This window comes from Fukomys damarensis, unplaced genomic scaffold (assembly GCF_012274545.1).
Source record: "Fukomys damarensis isolate Sample0158 unplaced genomic scaffold, DMR_v1.0_HiC HiC_scaffold_24, whole genome shotgun sequence".
Classification (NCBI taxonomy): domain Eukaryota; kingdom Metazoa; phylum Chordata; class Mammalia; order Rodentia; family Bathyergidae; genus Fukomys; species Fukomys damarensis.
Window position 1 is genome coordinate 8,857,916 of NW_022900936.1, and position 18,351 is coordinate 8,876,266.

An 18,351-nucleotide genomic window follows, 5' to 3' on the forward strand; every position below is an offset into this window, starting at 1 on the left:
ACACACACACACACACACACACACACACACACACACACACTGCCCGCTAACGTATCTCAATCTACAGGGAACTTGTTTCCTACAGGACTGAAATGGAGGAGGAAAAAATGTTCCCTTCAGAATATATACCCAGGGGAAGGTTACCACGAGAAGGAGAGAAGTGCTCCCGTCACCCCCAAGAGCCCAGGGAGGGGTTAGGTTTGAGTGATGACAACACACAGGACTGGAGTAGCCAGGCCTATTGAGGTGAAGTAGCTGTTTGATGGGTGGAATTGTGCTCCCCAAAAGATATATTGACGTCCTAATCCCTGGTACCTATGAATGTGACTTTATTTGGAAATGGGGTCTTCATAGGTAACTGTGTTAGGAGGAGGTGATCAGAGTGGGCCCAAATCCAATATGACTGATGTCCTTACAAGAGAGGAATCTGGACACAGACACAAGGAGAGTGGCTCAGGATGACAGAGGCAGAAGTTGGAGCTTGAAGTCGAGGGCCACCAAGACTTGCTGGCCACCCACAGAAGCTGGGAGCCTCCCCTACAGGTCTTGGAGGAAGCGAGGCCCTACCTACACCATGATGTCAGACTTCTGGCCTCTTGACTTTGAGCTGATGATGCCTGCTTGTAGTTCAGGCCCCCACCTCAGGATGCCATGGTGTGGCAACCCTTGCCACCCCTACCCAGTGACAAAGATGTTCTCTTAATCCCTGCCCTCGCAGGTAGAAGTTGGATAAGGAGTAAGGGGTTCTGCCAGGGGCAGCTGCTTCTGCCAGGTGGATGAGGCCTCTACCTTTCCAGACTGGGTCATGAGAGCCAATGCCAGCCTCCTCCAGCTGCCACCAGTAACATCAGAGCTCCCTGCACCATGATATCCTGGGCATCTGGGCACCTGCCTGGCCATTCCTGGTGAGTATGGGATATTTAAATAAAGCATCATTTTAAAAAATTCTGATGTAATATAAGTGAAAAGCATCACATAAGCACCCTTGATCATCCTCAAAGACAAATTGGGTCCCATCTCACTCTTGTCCTTATTTCACGTAATGATCAGTGAGCCCTCTGTTCTCAGGGATGTTTCTGAGTTACTACAGTCCTCAAGATGTTTGACTTTGGGAGTCCCCGAGTCCTTTGAAAATCCAATAAAAGCTCTGATGGTCCCTTGACTCTGAATGCACATGGACACAGTATTTTACCTACTGTCTCAGGGGATCGTGGGCCAGGAGCCCAGTGGTGGCTGCTGCCACCTCATGGCCCCAGTGAGAGCTGGGCCCACTTCAGGCAGACACATGTTGGCCAGACTGAAAGAAAGGAGTTTGGAGAGGGACCCAGAGCACTTGTGACTCACAACGTGACCCACAGCAGCACCGCAGGGTCCTTATCACCCGTCACTTCCCCCACCGGGATGCTTGTGCCTTTTAAGGCCAGGAGATCCTGGGAGTTTTAGTCCTCCTGCCCTTGAGACCAGGCCTCACTTTCGCTTCCCGCTGCAAATCTCTGATCCTTTCCTTCCTCCTCCCTCCTGAGTTTTAAAGACAGGAAGGAGTGATGGGGAGAGGAACTGAGCCACACATTTCAAGGACTTGTTACCAGATTACAAACATCTGCTTTCACATGCACAGAGTGCCTGCTGTGTGCCAGACACCACTCCTAGCTCTTTACAAATAGACTCTGACTGTCTGGTGTGCGGTACTTGGCGTGTTCATTGTATCGGACAAGGATGCTTCTGCTGTATCAAATGTTTTTAAGAAGTAAAGCCTGCTATCACGATCTGCCATGTCCCCTTTATCCCTATGATGCTTTTAGAAGATGGATAATAGTTCTTGAGCTCTCGGATGAGGCAGCCCCCTCAGGAAAACGTGCTTGTGGAAAGTTCAGTTGCTACCGACACACAGCCTATCGGAACAGAGAAGCACGGACCACCCCTCAGGCCTGCGGATTGAAAACAGGAAAGCCAAGCCCCAGAAGAGGATGGCCACAAACTGGAGATCCCAGCTCCTGGCCTTTGCAACCTGCAGGGGACATGTGCAATGTCTTAATGGACTTCTGAGTATTGCGGAAGAGGCTGTGAAATCTGATCTTAATGTGTCAGTAACTCGGCAGATTTTTTTTAATGGCGTGAGTCAGAGAAAATGTGATGGTGTGCGGTGCGCGAGATTCTGCCCAAAGACCAGGAGGAACAGGCTCAGCTCTAAAGAGAAAGAGTTCTGAGGCAGCCCCAGGCCACCCCCGCTGCAATGTGCAATGGTTTGAATGAGATATCCTCCAAGGCCGGGCGTGTGAGGGTTTGTCCTCCGTGGGGCAGTGCGAAAGTGCAGGCGTCATTAAGGGGGTGGGGCCCGGCAGATAGTGATCGGGTTACTGGGGCGCTGCCCCCAGAAGGGATTGATGCTGTTCCCATGGGACCCTGGTTGGTTCCCACGACAGAGGCTGCAAAAGAACAGCGAGACCGGCCCTCGGGGCTCTCTGGCCCTGTGAACTCTCCTTCCATGAGATCCCTGGAGGATGCACCTACCAGGTGACGTAGCCAAGGGGCCTCAACAAACAACAGAAAGTAGAGACCACCAGATCGCCAGAACTGTGGCGTTGCTAACCTCAGGTGTGTTGTAGAGCCGCAGAAAATAGACTACAGTAGAGAGCACACACAGGGTCGTGGAGGGACCCTGCCCCTGGTGGCTGGAACAGGCTTCTCCTGAAGCGTCACCCCAGACCAGGGGCCCTCAGCTCCTGTCATGGTAAAGTGCCGCGTGTCGGGCTCTCCTCGCCTGGCACCCCGAGAACAGCTATTTAACTGGACTCCCAGTCAGACCCCAGCCCCAAGCTCTCACCACAGCTGAGGCCAACTCTGGCTTTGCTCCTTTGAGACTGGTTATTAGCAGCCTGCCCTGGAAAGGTGGAACCACACTACGGGCAGGTGAATTCAGTTCCTGGGCCTCTCCAAGACCCAGGGTTCAAGACGCCAGGGTTCATGAACCAGCTGACTCACAGAACATCGCTCTCCGGAGAACCATGGCCTGACAGCACGAATAGCTTCAAACTTCACCGAAACACATACTCCACAGGTAACCCCAACATAGCTGGGTTTGAAGAGTTTAGTGGGATTATCTGGAAACTGTCAGGGGAAACTGAGGCTCAGCAAGGTTCAGGGACACACCTGAGACACTGGCTGCTTGAAGGAAGAAGCCAGAATACTCTCTCCTTCCCTGAACTCCAGCTCTTTCTCTCCTTTAGCTGCCTCATCTTGCTGAGGGCTCCCGGAAGTAGGGTGGGGTGAAAGGACAAGTCATTGCCACCGGCCACAAAAGTAGACACTTAAAGAAAATTGCAAGACAAGGGAGGGGAGTATGAAGTTGCTGAGTGTGTTTTTCTACTAATTCATATCAGTCTGTTTTAAATGAGATATTACTTAGTAATACCAGGCAATTTATTCCAAAAAAATGATCCTGAAGTTCATCTACATGGTAATACAGATGTACGCTTTGAGAGATACACAGCAATCCAGCATCGGACGCAAGTCACTAAACAAGCAAGCAAACAAAGTAGACGGAGTCACAGAGAAGCACACAGCTGTGGCCCACACCTGTGATCCCAGCACTGTGGAAGCCCAAGGAAAAAGGAGCACAAGTTCGAGGCCAGTCCGGACAATTTAGCAACATAGAAACACCCCGTGTCCAAGTAAAAAGGGCTGGGGATATAGCTCAATACAAAGGCCCCGAGTTCAGTCCCCAGTACTGAGGGACGGGGGCAGGGCACGTGATGTGAAATGCTGCATTCGCACTCACCTCCGAACTTACGTCTGCTCCGGACACTGTCATAATCCAGTCACAGTCACGACACCAATTATAAATCCGCTGGTGAGGCTCAGAAATACACTAGAGATTCCACAAGCTGTGTGTCTCCAGGCAAGGCCGCGTGAGTGCAGAGCCAAACGCTATCTTAAGTGCATATCAGCAAGTGATTTCTCTATGGGTACCAGGGAGGCATAAACACTAAATCAGGCTGCAGGAGATAAGCAAAGGCTAGGAGACCTTGAGGTCCAGAGAAATTCATTTAAGATGAAGGATAAGGGTTGGAAAATTGTTTAAGTGTGTAGTCACTGGATATATAAAACAAATCTAAATCCATGAAAGAGACAGACTGGGAGCAATTGGCCCAGCAAGTTCCTTGGTCTGTATGACTACCTGAGATCAACAAAGTAGTAGGCCTATCTTGAGATATTTCCAAAACTACTTGATTTGCGCTGCCTGCGTGTAGGACTTCTGGATGCAGCTACTGCCCCCTAGCGGTCACTTTGAAGTCATTTCTCAATGCACAGGGAACCCTTAGCAAGGGACAGTTGGGTGGGTTCCTGGAGCGCCTTGCTGAGGTCCTTTGATGATTTTTTACATCCTTGCGGGGTGAGGGAGGGGGCTAAACTTGCGTTCAGCCATTAAAAACAATGAAACAGGACCCACCGCGCACACTACTGTGAAATGGGACATCTAGAAAGAAGTGTTCTGCTCTCAGGGCAGAAGGGAGCACCAGCACCACCTCTGAACAGTCGGTTCCAAATTCTCGAAAAGGTGCCGGGACCTCTTCTCCTTTCTTTGTTCTTCCCCTGCTCCAGTCCCCTCCCTGTTCCAGGAGTAACCATATCACCCTTTCCAACCGTTGGAAAAAGCTCCTCTGCCCCAGACCCAAGTGCTTTTCCATTGCAGGCTGGTGGCCACTCCATGCTAGGCATGGAGAGAGGGTCACACACCTGGGCTGCTCTGGAGGAAAACTGAGGTTTTTAAATCTCCTATCCAGCCCACTGATGAGGGACCGATTCCTCCCCTGGGATTCTAGGGACGAGCACATATATGACACTGATGCTAGACACACGAGACCAGGATTTGTGAGTCACATATACTGACAACCAGGGGAGGGGGGCCATGCATGTCACTGGGGGCCACATGGGGTTTTGCTCAGGAGCACAGTGAGCAGCAGGGTTGACAGGAGGCAGGGTTTGTAGTAACAAGAGGGGTGACGCCTGGATCCTACAGGAGGGCACTGGCAGGCAGTGGAAGGCCACTACTCAGACACCAGCAGGGGCTGTCCTGGTCCTGTGATTAGGAGGGCTGCTTGACTGGGGGCCTCACCCACAGGGGCTGAGTGGGGAGGGGACTTCCTGTTAGGTCATTTGAACTCTGTTTTAGGTGTCAAGGCGCCACGTGATAATGGCCAACACTGGACTTGGTGAGGCAGGTTGGAACTGAGTCCAGCACTGGGCTTGGGGGTGTAAGGAAGGACATCCGGCCCTTCTGCCTGAGCCAAGGCCTGGGCCTGGACTACCTACAATAGGACACCTGGTCTGGTTTATATCTCAATGTCCCCTGGGAGCCTCGTGTACTCACAGGCAGGGCTTTCAGAAGGTGGCTGGATCACGGGATCTTATAACTGATTTGCTGTTAGGAGGTGGGGTCTAGTTGGAAGTGGGAGTCACTGGGGCTGTGGCCTCTCTCTGCTTTCTGCCCCCATGATGCGAGCAGTGACCTTCACCTCACCCTTCTGCCCTGCCGATTTGCCTCACAGCTGGCTGAGGGTGGACTTTACCATGAGCCCAATAAACCTGTCCTCCTTTAAGTTGGCAGTGCCAGGTATTGTGTCTCAGTGACAAGGAAAGCGACTAAGACCATGCCTTTCTCCAGTTAGCTGAGGACCCCAGATGGGCTGGTAAAATGCTCCTCAATGATTTCTTTTATTTTGTAGCTTCCACGTCTGCCCAAGCTGGGACAGTGCTCAGCACCTAGCTGACAAGAAGGACTGCCCAACAAGTGGGGCTGCTGCCGGGGTCTCCCCGGGGGTGGAGAGAAAAAATCTGTTAGGGAACCCAACTCTAGGCCTTCTGATGGCACTGCAGTATCGGGAAAGGGGGAGAGAAGGAGACAGGGAGTCGTCCTCTCGTACAAGCTCCCTGCAGAGGTTCAGCTAGTGTCAGCAAGTATTCACGCCCCAGACTCCTGCGGACGCTCAATCCCCAGAGGTGATGGTATTTGGAGGCTGGGGCTTTGGGAGGTCATAAGGATTAGATGAGGTGGTGGTTGTGGAGCCCCCACTATGGCGTTTGTGGGCTTCTAAATGGTGGCACAGGCCTTGCAATCAGAGCATTCTGGGAGGCTGAGGCAAGAAGATCAAAATGTTGACCTCAGCTTGGGCGACTTAGTGACTTGGCAGTAGCCTGTCTCAAAATTTAAAGTGGGCTGGGATGTAGCTCCGTACTCTGGCTTCAAACCCTAGTATCAAAAGGAGGCAGAGGAGGACAAAGATGAGCAAGAAGAGGGGAAGGAGGAGAAGATGGAAAAGAAGAGGTGAGGAGGAGAAACCTGAGCTAGCACACTTGCTGGGTCTCCCCATGCTGCAAGGTAGCCCTGGCCAGATGTGTCTGTGTGTCATTTTCTGTCTCTCATGAGGCGCTTGTCACTTACGCACTAACCCAGGATCACTGCATTTTGATCCTTTCCTATAGCAGTGAACTGGTTCCAAAGAAAGCCACAATCTGAGGTTCTGCATGATATGAATCTGGGCGGGTGAAGATGACACGGGAACCCCATCATAAGGACAGCGATTGGTTTAGGAGATGAAGGGCTCGGGGGGTGGCTAGCATATAAATGTGGCCCAGGTTATTTATTTTCATTCAGTGAAAATTGCTACTCTAAACCCAACTGTGATTTTTCTCAAGCAATGCTGTCACTGTTTAATTCACCCCTGACGTAAGTGGATCTTGTCATTTAGTTGATCAATCTGGGTGGAATCAGGAAAACAGAAAACGTCACTCTTTAACAGAGGCGTTAGTAGAAAGGGTTGACGAAACAGGTGTATTAAAAAAAGAAAAAAAAGAACTGCACACAGCGCTGCTGACTGAAAGGAGTCACCACCTGCCAGAACAGAATGAAACAGTGGGGTCCTGTCACCCTGTAGCTTGCCCTAGAAATCCTCACACCAGCTGCCAGGAGCAGGAGCAAGATGCTAAAGGGTGTGTGGACGGCGCAAGTGTAAACTGAAACAGGTGTGTTTCCCATGGAAGTGAGGGGCTTCCTTGGTTCCAAGTCTGTCTGCTGAAAACACCTTAGATCAAAGCTTTCCGCTTCCAAGTGAGGCGGCTTCTCTGACATTTTTGGCCGAAGGAGGAGGAGGATGAAAAACGAATAAGGAGAAGGAGAAAGAAGAGGAGGAGGAGGAGGAGGAAGGGGAAGACAGAGGATTCAAGAAGGAGGAGGAGGGGAGGAGAGAAAAGAGAAGGAGGAAAAAGAAATAAAGATAAAGTCTTAAGAGTTAAGAGTTAAGTAAGTTCCCCAGAGCTGTCAGCACTGAGCTTCCCCAGCCAGGAATTTATAGGACCATGGAGAAGCTGAGGTCTTGTATTCAAGGGCTGACCTTGCATTAGAGAAACAGAAGGGGAAAGAAAGTACCTCGGCCCAGGCTGCTCTAACTGCTGCAGCCAGAGTGGCTTATGGACAAGGGCCGAGGGGCTGGAGGTCCAGGGTCAAGGTTCTGGCAGGCACAGTGTTGGTGAAGGCTCCTGGACCGTGGATCACCTTCTGGCTCTATCCTCAGTGGTGGAAGGGGCGAGGAGCTCCCTGGGGTCTCTGATTCCACTCCGGAGACGCTGCCTGCCCAGCCTGGACGCCTCCCCGGGGCTCCACGTCTTCAGACTGTCTCCTCCAGCGGAAGGGCCTGCTGCCCCTTGGGTCTGCAGCAGAAGGCACCGCTGCGCGGTCAAAAGAAAGGAGACCAGACAACACTGTGTCGTGGAGAAAACAAAGCAGATGCGATCCCTTCGTGTGCAGGTGTCTGCAGGATCATCAGGAAAAGCTGAAACAGATAAGGACATGTTGATTTAGATGGTTTTCTTTTTTGCCGTTTAGGTGTACATCCCTAATGTGTCATTTGGTCCTCACGCCCTGTGTACGTGTTGAAATTTCACATTTGTTGTATTTGTGGTACAGCCAGATGAGGAAGGGAATATACAATGACTCGTTTTAGGCACACAGAAATTCACACACACACACACACACACACACACACACACACACACACACACACACTGTCTTAGTTACTCTTCCTCTCGTTGTGGAGTCAAAATACCCAACACCCAAAGTTAAAGGAAGAAAGGTTCATTTGGCTTATAGTGTGTAGAGGTTTCAGTCCATGACGGTCTGGCTCCAAGGCAGGGTGGCAGAGGGGCAACAGCTCGTGGCAGCGGAAGCAGCAAAAGCAACAAGAGACCTTACCAGCATCTTCCTGCCCCTTTTATCTTATTCAGACTATTTAGGGTGGGTGACACTCATGCCCTTAATCTTTGTGCCCTTGAGCTTAGCCCCACCATGAATCAACCACACACTTTAGATAGAGCCACCTCTAAGAAAGCAGGAGGCTTTTGGGGGGGGGCTAAACACAAACAATAATGAACATACACCCCCCAAGCCTTGGAGGTGTTCATATATGGAAGGTGTAGCAATCACTACCTTCCACCAAGCACAAGCTGTGGCCGTCTCATCACTGAACGGCCCTCAACTCCAAGCAACAGAAGCTGAAAACATCATTCTGACAACAAGTTACAGTTCCATAGGCCTTTGGAGGCAGAAAGGAATACTGTCAGCTAGGTTCTGATAAACTATAGCCAGAGGGTCAAATGTGGCATGCGAACTGGTTTTTTATTTGTTTGCTTGCTTGCTTTTCCTCTTCCCTTTATAAATAAAGACTTCTGGAGGGCAGGTCTGGGCTCATAGTGACACTGACATATCATCATTGCCCAAAGCCCATAATTACATTAGGGCTTGCTCTTGCTCATCATTCTATGGTTTGAACAAAAGTATAATCCGTGTACCCACCATGATGAAACACAGGACGGTTTCTCCACCCTCCACATGCTCTGTGTCCACCTCTTTGACGGTCACTGGCACACACAACTCTTTGCAGTCACCGCTCTCTTTGCTATTTCCGTGGCTCTCAGTTTGCCAGAACCTCATGTGGTGAGAATCATTTACGGTACCCTTTACACTTCCTCCACGTGTCTTTCTGGCTTCAGAGCTCTGTCCTTTTTTAGAGGGACTAATATTCCATCACCCGCATGTCTCACAATTATTTGTCTGTTCTCACGTTTAGAGAGAACACCTTGGTTGCTTCCAAGTTCTCCCAGTTTTGAGTAAAGCTGCACAATGAGGAATAAATATCCATGCGCAGGTTTGCCTGTGAACCTAAGTTTTACGTGGCAGCGGAAGCAGCAAAAGCAACAAGAGACCTTACCAGCATCTTCCTGCCCCTTTTATCTTATTCAGACTATTTAGGGTGGGTGACACTCATGCCCTTAATCTTTGTGCCCTTGAGCTTAGCCCCACCATGAATCAACCACACACTTTAGATAGAGCCACCTCTAAGAAAGCAGGAGGCTTTTGGGGGGGGGCTAAACACAAACAATAATGAACATACACCCCCCAAGCCTTGGAGGTGTTCATATATGGAAGGTGTAGCAATCACTACCTTCCACCAAGCACAAGCTGTGGCCGTCTCATCACTGAACGGCCCTCAACTCCAAGCAACAGAAGCTGAAAACATCATTCTGACAACAAGTTACAGTTCCATAGGCCTTTGGAGGCAGAAAGGAATACTGTCAGCTAGGTTCTGATAAACTATAGCCAGAGGGTCAAATGTGGCATGCGAACTGGTTTTTTATTTGTTTGCTTGCTTGCTTTTCCTCTTCCCTTTATAAATAAAGACTTCTGGAGGGCAGGTCTGGGCTCATAGTGACACTGACATATCATCATTGCCCAAAGCCCATAATTACATTAGGGCTTGCTCTTGCTCATCATTCTATGGTTTGAACAAAAGTATAATCCGTGTACCCACCATGATGAAACACAGGACGGTTTCTCCACCCTCCACATGCTCTGTGTCCACCTCTTTGACGGTCACTGGCACACACAACTCTTTGCAGTCACCGCTCTCTTTGCTATTTCCGTGGCTCTCAGTTTGCCAGAACCTCATGTGGTGAGAATCATTTACGGTACCCTTTACACTTCCTCCACGTGTCTTTCTGGCTTCAGAGCTCTGTCCTTTTTTAGAGGGACTAATATTCCATCACCCGCATGTCTCACAATTATTTGTCTGTTCTCACGTTTAGAGAGAACACCTTGGTTGCTTCCAAGTTCTCCCAGTTTTGAGTAAAGCTGCACAATGAGGAATAAATATCCATGCGCAGGTTTGCCTGTGAACCTAAGTTTTTGACTCCTTGGGGTAAATTCCACAGAGTACAAGTGCTGGATCGCGGTAGTAAGACTAGGTTTAGTTCTGTGAGAAAATGCCGAGCCATGTTCCCATCTAGCTGGCCGCATTGCGTTCCTCCAGCCTTGAATACATTGCTGTCTTTCCACATCCTCGCCAGCATTTGATGCGTCAGTTACCTCAGTCACTGTCTCATCGCTAGGACAAAATACCCAACACCCGCCACTTATAGGAGGAGAGGTTCAAAGCGGATTCAGTCCATAGTCAACTGGCCTCCAGGGAGGACGAGCGCCGTTAAAGGCCTACCAGGAAAGTTGCTCACGTCATGGTAGCCAGAGAGCAGAGAAAGAAGGGAGGATTCTGGGCTGGGAGACGAGCCTTTCTCTGTCAGTCAGATATTTATGATCTGGAAAATAAGTACACCAACGTCGGTTCTACAGGCATCCTGAAATTTGTTTTTATTGTCTTCAAACTTGGGAAAGTTGGCCCCAGGATGGCCTTCTACATACACATCCCAGGTCATGTGACCATGGGGGCAGAAATGACGGGCACTGTGGGGACATCAGTCAGACCGAGGCTGGCCCTGGCTGAGCACACTTCACGGTTCTTTGCAAGAATTTTGTTTCTTCAGAGAATCCCAGAGTTTTGTTTTGTTTTGTTTTGTTTTTTAACTAACCAATAACTATCATTAGGTCCAAATTCATGCACCTTAATGTTTACTTGGTTTTGTATACAATTGTTTTTGTATATGCACATGTGAAATCCATGTATCTGACCACTGTTATGCTGGAAAATATTGGGCATCGCATGTCTGTCTCAACAGTGCCTCTTATTGAAAAGCCTGGCACCGACTCCCCAGGGAATCTTGGGGCCACTGTGCGGCTGTGTCCCGGTTGCTATAGCAGCCTCTCGCCAGGCGGGGGCAGAGCATCCAGAGATGCCTCCTAGCTCTGAGTCGCAAAAATCCCTGGTTGCACGCTCTGACTTCGGAAGCCTGGAGAGTGCTTCCAGTTTGGGATCAGGGCGTGCACTGGTGCCAGTGGGCGGCACTGAAACAGAGGGAGACTGAATTGCTGAATTTCTATAGGTTTATTTTGTTCTAGTCAAGGCCACGAGCACAGATGGGTTTATTTTGCTGTCTGCTGATTCTCTCTTGAGAATCATGCTATTTCTCTTACACGCATCATTCCAGAACAAAGTGCAAACCCAGCACGTAGTGAGTACGCTAGACGTTCAGTCAGACTTAAACTGTTTGAAAGTAAGAATTTCAAATACACATCGAAAAGGCTGATTCTATGCCACAAGTTAATGTGCTCGTTACAAACTTAAAAAAACAGGTTTGCCTTTTGAATAGGAAACAGACGCGTGGTAAAAATAAATAGATCATTAAAAAAGAGTACTGCCCAGGGAAATAAAATGATTCTGTCTTCTTTCAGAGATACTTTTTTTATGAATATACGAGATATTTTATGACTATGCAACTTTTATATACAACGATCTAGGATGCACCAACCTGCATCAGGTTTGTTTTTCTCTTATTTAGTAATACACAGTGGAAGATCTTTCACCGGTGCAGAAACATCTGCTGTCATCTTTAATGCCAGCGAGGGAGCTGACTGCCTGGAATTCCATACCGCCTTTAACCAGGCCTCTCCTGATGGTCATTTAGGTGGCTTTCAATCCTAGTTACAAACAGTGCAGCGATGGCTAGATCTGCACATGTATCCCCCTGAACACGTTCACACCTACGTCCCCCACATTTCTGTAAGATGAATGCCCAAGTATACTATAACTTTTAATTCGGCCAATCATCCTTCATAATAATGATCATGACGGACCCCTTTGTATCACAGATGGCTCTGACTATGGATGTGTCAAGTGGATATACTGGGAGGCAGTGAATAGACCCATTTTACAGATGACCCCGTCTCACCTACTAGTATCAAAATGAAATCTCTTTATAATTTAAATTTGCATTCATGTTTATGAGGGAAGATTTGAAGGACACTTGTTATTACTTTTTTATAACTATTGGTTCATGTCCTTTGATCATCTTAATATTAAAGATATTCTTAATATTAAAATGCTTCTTTCTTTTTTTGTACCAGGGGTTGAACTCAGGACCCTGAGCTTGTGAGGCAGGCGGCAGAACCACTGAGCTAAATCCCCAGCCCTAAGGTCTTTTCTTAATATTAAGATGTTAATGTTAAAAGCTTTTTTTTTCATTGAGTTTATTGGTACCTTTTAGGTATACAGTACAGTTATATTCATCATTGGGATCTTGTACCTTTACATGATGGATCTTGGTTCTTATTTTTCCCCATATCCCTGCCTTCCCTTCACCCTCTCCACCCTTCCCTTTTACAAAGACTTTGTTTCCATTTTTTTCCTTTTCTCATATTTTTTATTTTCCTTTATTTCCTTTCCCCTACCCTTCCCACTTCCCCTACACCATTAGCCCTTTTCTTCCTGTTTCACATTATCAGTTATACAATTTGGATCTTACTTATACTTTTAGTTTTTCACACCAGAGAAACTATTCGGTATTTACACACTTGTGTCCTATTCATTTCACTTGAGTATGGCCTCAATGTGCATCCATTTTCCCACGAATGACTCATTTCTCATTCTTTATGACTGAGTAGTATTCCATTTTATGGAAAAACCACATCTTTATCCAGTCTCCAACTGATGGGCCATTGGGCTGTTTCTATGCTTTAGCTATTACAAATTGTGCTGCTATAAACATGGGCCCACATATATCACTGTGGTATGATTCCTTTAATAAAAGCTTTTTCAATATCAAGAAATTTGACAGTTTATCATGTGTTGCCAATTCTTCGCCTGTTTATCATTTCTCTCCTGACTCTTTTGGTAGCATTTTCTTTTTGCCATGAAGATATTTTTAGATCCTCTGTAGATGGATTTATCAGTCTTTATTCTTTAAGATTTCTGACTTTTGTGTCATGCTTGGAAAAAATACCACAATCTGGGATTGTAAAAATAAATCTTCTATGTACTCTCTAGTTCTTTTATGGCTTTTATTATCTATGCACTGTTGGGTCTACTGCATTTCTATTTCCATCTGGAGTTTATCTTAGTACGAATAGAGATCTGGTTTTATTCTTTTCCAGACATCTACTCCATTTGTCCCACCCACTTCCAAACTCACTTGTCTCTTCTCTACTGACTTAAAATATCCCCTTTATTTTATATTTTCCTGAATGTTTTGAGTTGATTTCTGGTCTGTATTACGTGCCACTGGCCCAGCTTCCTACTTCTAAGCCAGGATGGAGCACACTGAATTTCTGTGGTTTTACAATATGTTTTAACATGTCGCGGCAATATATTTTTTTCATTACTTTTCTCCTGGGGTTTTCTTAGCTACTCTTGCATGTTCAATATTCCATATAAAGTTTAGCTACAACTTGTCTATGTTAATGTGAATGGGGCGAGACTTTCAAATTCTTTAAAAATCTAACAATTTGCTTACCAGCGCTTCCTAAGACAGAAGGGAGAAGCTGAACAAAGTTCACCAATGTTAATGCGTTGGAGAAAACAGAAATTGATTTAAATATTTCTGCCTGGACCAACCAGTTTGGATATTAGCCTTGGAAAGTTCAAGGTTGTTTTTTTTTTTTCCGAATCCACCCTGCAACCTCAAACCAGGTGCTCTACCATTCCTTTGCTGAAATAACAACAGCAAGAACAGTGTTTGCAATACAAAACATTCTTCTGAATACACAACAGCTCTTCTCTGCAGCTGCTTGGGAGGAAGGGACTTTTTATTCTCTCAGTTTGATGCATTTTTGCTGTGATTTTTTCAATCCTAAAAACAGGAATTTGTTCCCTTTTTTCTTTTTGTGTGTGTGTGCTACTAGAGATTGAACTGAGAGCCTTTATGCTGACCTATATTCCAGTCTGTTTTTATTTTTTATTTTGAGACAGAATCTCACTAAGTTGCTAAGTTAACTAAGGAGGACTCGAACTTCTGATCTTCCTGCCTCAACCTCCCAGAGTCCTGGGATCACAGGCATGTACCACCGTGCCAGTTTAAAAGCTGGAATTCTTTTCACTATATAGTACTGAGAGAAAAAGGGTCTGAAAAGCACAAACTATTCCCCTGGAAAGGAAGAGAAAAGTAAGGTCATTAACAAATGGAACAAGAGTATTTAGGCATTCAGTGTAGTTGTGGAAGTCAAAACAAAACAAAGCAACAATGGAACACATACATCCTCTATTATATCTTTGGGATTATACTATTTTACTACTTTATAGATTAATGAGGGGAGAATTGTTATCTTTATATAGGTGATTCTCTTTCTCCAAGAATAGGAGACATATTTGCATTTAGTCAAAACTTTCTTTTGTCCTTTTTTCAGATTTTCTTTGTATGACTCATACATTTGTTCTGCTGTTGGGTGTTTTATCTTTTTTATTGTCCTTGCTCCTACTGTGAATGTAATCTTTTCTTCAAGTGTATTTACAAAGTCATTGTTGTATATATTCTTGGGTTTTTTAAAAATAATTTATTGTGTGCCCTTGGCTTAGTAAATTATCTGACTGTTGTTAAGTGGTTTTATAATCTCTGCTCTTAATTTTTCCAATCATTCAGTCAGTGGGAACACTTGCCTCCTCCTTTCCAGTTTCTGAGCCTCTCCCTCATCCTTGTCTGGTTGGACCAGACGATTCCTCAGTACAATACCAGATGACAGCCTCACAACACGGAAGGGAGTCTCATTTTGCACTATGCAGAGAAGCTTCGAATCTTTCCCCATTAAGCATAAGTCTAGTTTCTGTCTTGAGGTATATTTCACTTAGCTTCTTGAAGAAGTACCTTAGAGAATTTACCAAGGTTTTTAAAATCAGGATGTAATTGTAACTAGACCAGTGTATATCATCTGTGAAGATGAACATATTGTTTATTGAGGCATATTTCTGGGGTAAATCACAGCAACGGGCTTTTGAAATACTGAACACCTTTTCTGCAATTCTTTTCACCCACTGTTGGATCTACTGGCTAATAATCTATTTCCAATATTTACATCTAAACACACAAGTGAAACTCACCTGTGATTTCCTTGAATTATGGTGAGTGTATCCAGTTAACACTGATATACAAATTAGCTTCACCAGACTAATATGGAAGAGTGTCTCCCTCCTCCATGCTCTTTAGAGCAGTTTTGAAACAATAGCACTCTCCAACCAGGAAGGTGCAGCATGACTCACTTCTGCAACTGCTGAAACACCATGCTTTTGTGGGTGAATAATTTTTTCTTACCAAGTTGCTTGTTTTTTTGTTTTGTTTTTAGTACCGGGGATCGAACTCCGGTCCTTGCGCTTGCAAGGCAGGCCACCAAACCGCTGAGCTAAATCCCCGGCCACCAAGTTGCTTGTAACATCTTCTAAATCACCAGTATTTTCTTATTCCTAAAATCTCTTTTGGGGATCACGTTTGGTAATTCATATTTTTCTAGAAAAGCATCTATTTACATAAAATTGAAGAATCTCTGTATGATTCTATTCATATCTATGGTTATTCCATTCACAATTATTATTTTATATATTTGTTCTTTTTCCTTTATTCATTAGCACAGCTAGTTATTTCTCCACTTTATTTCATTGCCCCACCCCTACAAGGAATTAGCTCTTACATGTATTATTGGTGTCACTGCTTTTCTAAATTCTGCTCTTATTATTTCAAATTATTGTTGTAGTTATTGTGCAGTACCAGGAATTGAAACCAGAGCCTTTACAACCAAGCCAGCCCTTCTATTAGTTTTCATTTGGAGATAGGGTCTCGCTAACCTATCAAATTGTTCAGGCTGGACTTGAATTTGCAGTCCTCCTGACCTAGCCTCCTCAAGTGCTGGAGTTACAAGCGTGCACCACCACACCCAACTTGCAGTTATTTTTTGTTTGCTTCTTTTAGCTGATCTATTTGTTGTACTGGGGTATTGAGACCTCCCCACACTGTAACTTTATTGATGTTTATTTGATCTTTTATGTTCATTACAGTTTGTTTTATGAAGTTGGATGCACCACAGTTTGGTGCATGTAAGTTTATAATTGTTATCAGTTCTTGATGACTAGTCCTTTTAACCAATATGTGGTGTCCTTCTTTACCTTTTTTGATCAGCTTTGGCTTCAAATCCACTTTATCCTAAAATAGGATAGCTACCCTGCTTATTTTGGGGTTCCTGTTGAATGGAATATTGTTTTCCATCCTTTTTGAGTCTATTAATTTCTTTGTATGTTAAATGTGTTTCTCGTATATGTCATACTGTTGGGTTTTGTTTCTTGATCGATTCCAATCTGTGTCTTGATTGATGAGTGAAGTTCATTTACATTGATAGTTATGACTGATGGGTATCGACTTATCTCTGCCATTGTATTAATTTCCTGTTGCTGTTTTGCTTTCTTTCCCTTTTACTTAATTCGTGTCTTACCTCATGAATTCATTTTATTGGACCTTTTGGCATTGTTAGCTTTATTATTTCCTTCTACACTGTCCTTGAGAATTTTTTTGAATGTTGGTTTGATGGTCTTGAATGTCTTTAGGCTTTATCATGGAAGTATGTTAAACCTTCATCAATTTTGAAAGATAATTATGCAGGATATGACAGTCTGGTTTAGAAGTTGTCTTCTTTAAGAGTTTGGAACACTTCACTTCATGTTCTTCATGCCTTTAAGGTTTGTGTTGAGAATACCAAACTATTTCAGAGTAGCTGTACCATTTAACATTGAATGAGAATTCTTGTTTTCCAACATCCTGGCCAATGCTCACTGTTAAAATTATAGTCATGAGAGTGGGTGTGTAACAATGTATCATTATGGTGTTTTTTTATTTGCATTTCCTTAATGACTGAGGACATTGAGCAACTTTTTATGTGCTTCTTGGTCACCTGTATATCTTCCTTGGCAAAACATCTATTAAAATCCTTCTACTTTTTATTGAAATGTTTGTCCTCTTATTACTAAACTGCAAGACTATATTAAATATTCTGAATACGAGTACTTCATCAGATATATGACTTGCAAGCAATGCCTCCCAGTGTCTCACATTTTGATGAAATTCAGTTTATTAGACTATTTTCTTTTATGGATTATGCTTTTATATTATATACAAAAATTTTATATTATATAAAATTGTTTTAAAAAATTATTATATTCAAGGTCAGAGAAATTTTCTTATCTGTTTGTTCAGAATTGTATTCGTTTTAGATCTTGCATTTAAATTGATCAACCATTTTGAGTTAATGTTTATGGTGTGTGAGATAGGGGTCTCCATTCTGTCTTTCTTTTTTCTCTGCACATGAATATATATTTTTTTCCAGTAATATTTGTTTAAAAAATTGTCCTTTCCCCCCACTTCTTGATAATCCATTTTTATTATTTACATTTTTTATTAACCTTAGCTGCTTCACATAGGCTCAAATATGTAGTTTTTAATTATCTTCCTTATGGTGTTATACTTGTATTACTTATTTTGATCCAATAATTTTTAAACTTTAATTCCAAGTGGCAAAATTACATTTTTTAATTTTTAAAATTAAATTTTATTCTTAATACTTATGCATAGGGAGTACTTTTGGAAAGTGTTCTGAGATGTCCTTTACTAAAAAAAAAAAATTTGTGTGAAAATTCCATGGTTCTTAAAAATAAAGTAAATTTTGTATTAGCGGGCATAGAGTTTAACATGTATGCAATTAGATCTGCCTTTTTAACTACATCAATTATATATTTTCATTTCTATACTTAAAATTTCTGTCTATTTTGCACCGAGTGTCCAATTAAAATTGTCTGTTTCTGGGTTGCTTCTGCTGTGATTTCTTATTTTCTACTAATGTTGCTTTATGAGTTTTGACTCTGAGTTGTTTGATGCATAATCATGATGTAGCTGATTAAACTGCATGTTACATGATCAAGGTGAAGCAGAGCATTTTTATATATGTCCCCTGAAAGGTCATAATTGCAGCAAGGGAGGAAACACCTAGAGCCTGAATTTTTGGCTGGGAGAAGCAGATGAGGAAAAAGCTTGTGGCGACCCACAAGGTCCCTCCACTATTACTTTAAATGTCTTTTTTTTTTTTTTTTTTTTTTTTTTTTTTTG

At 44.4% G+C, this 18,351-nt stretch overlaps 1 long non-coding RNA gene across 1 annotated transcript in view; it reads right to left on the reverse strand.

Moving 5' to 3' along the window:
- Positions 1-7,241: 7,241 nt before the first annotated feature.
- Positions 7,242-18,351, reverse strand: part of LOC117283249 — a 24,311-nt gene continuing 13,201 nt past the window's right edge. Inside the window, exon 3 of the long non-coding RNA XR_004514237.1 lies at positions 7,242-7,829. This is a non-coding gene — a long non-coding RNA (uncharacterized LOC117283249). The remainder of the gene's footprint in view (positions 7,830-18,351) is intronic.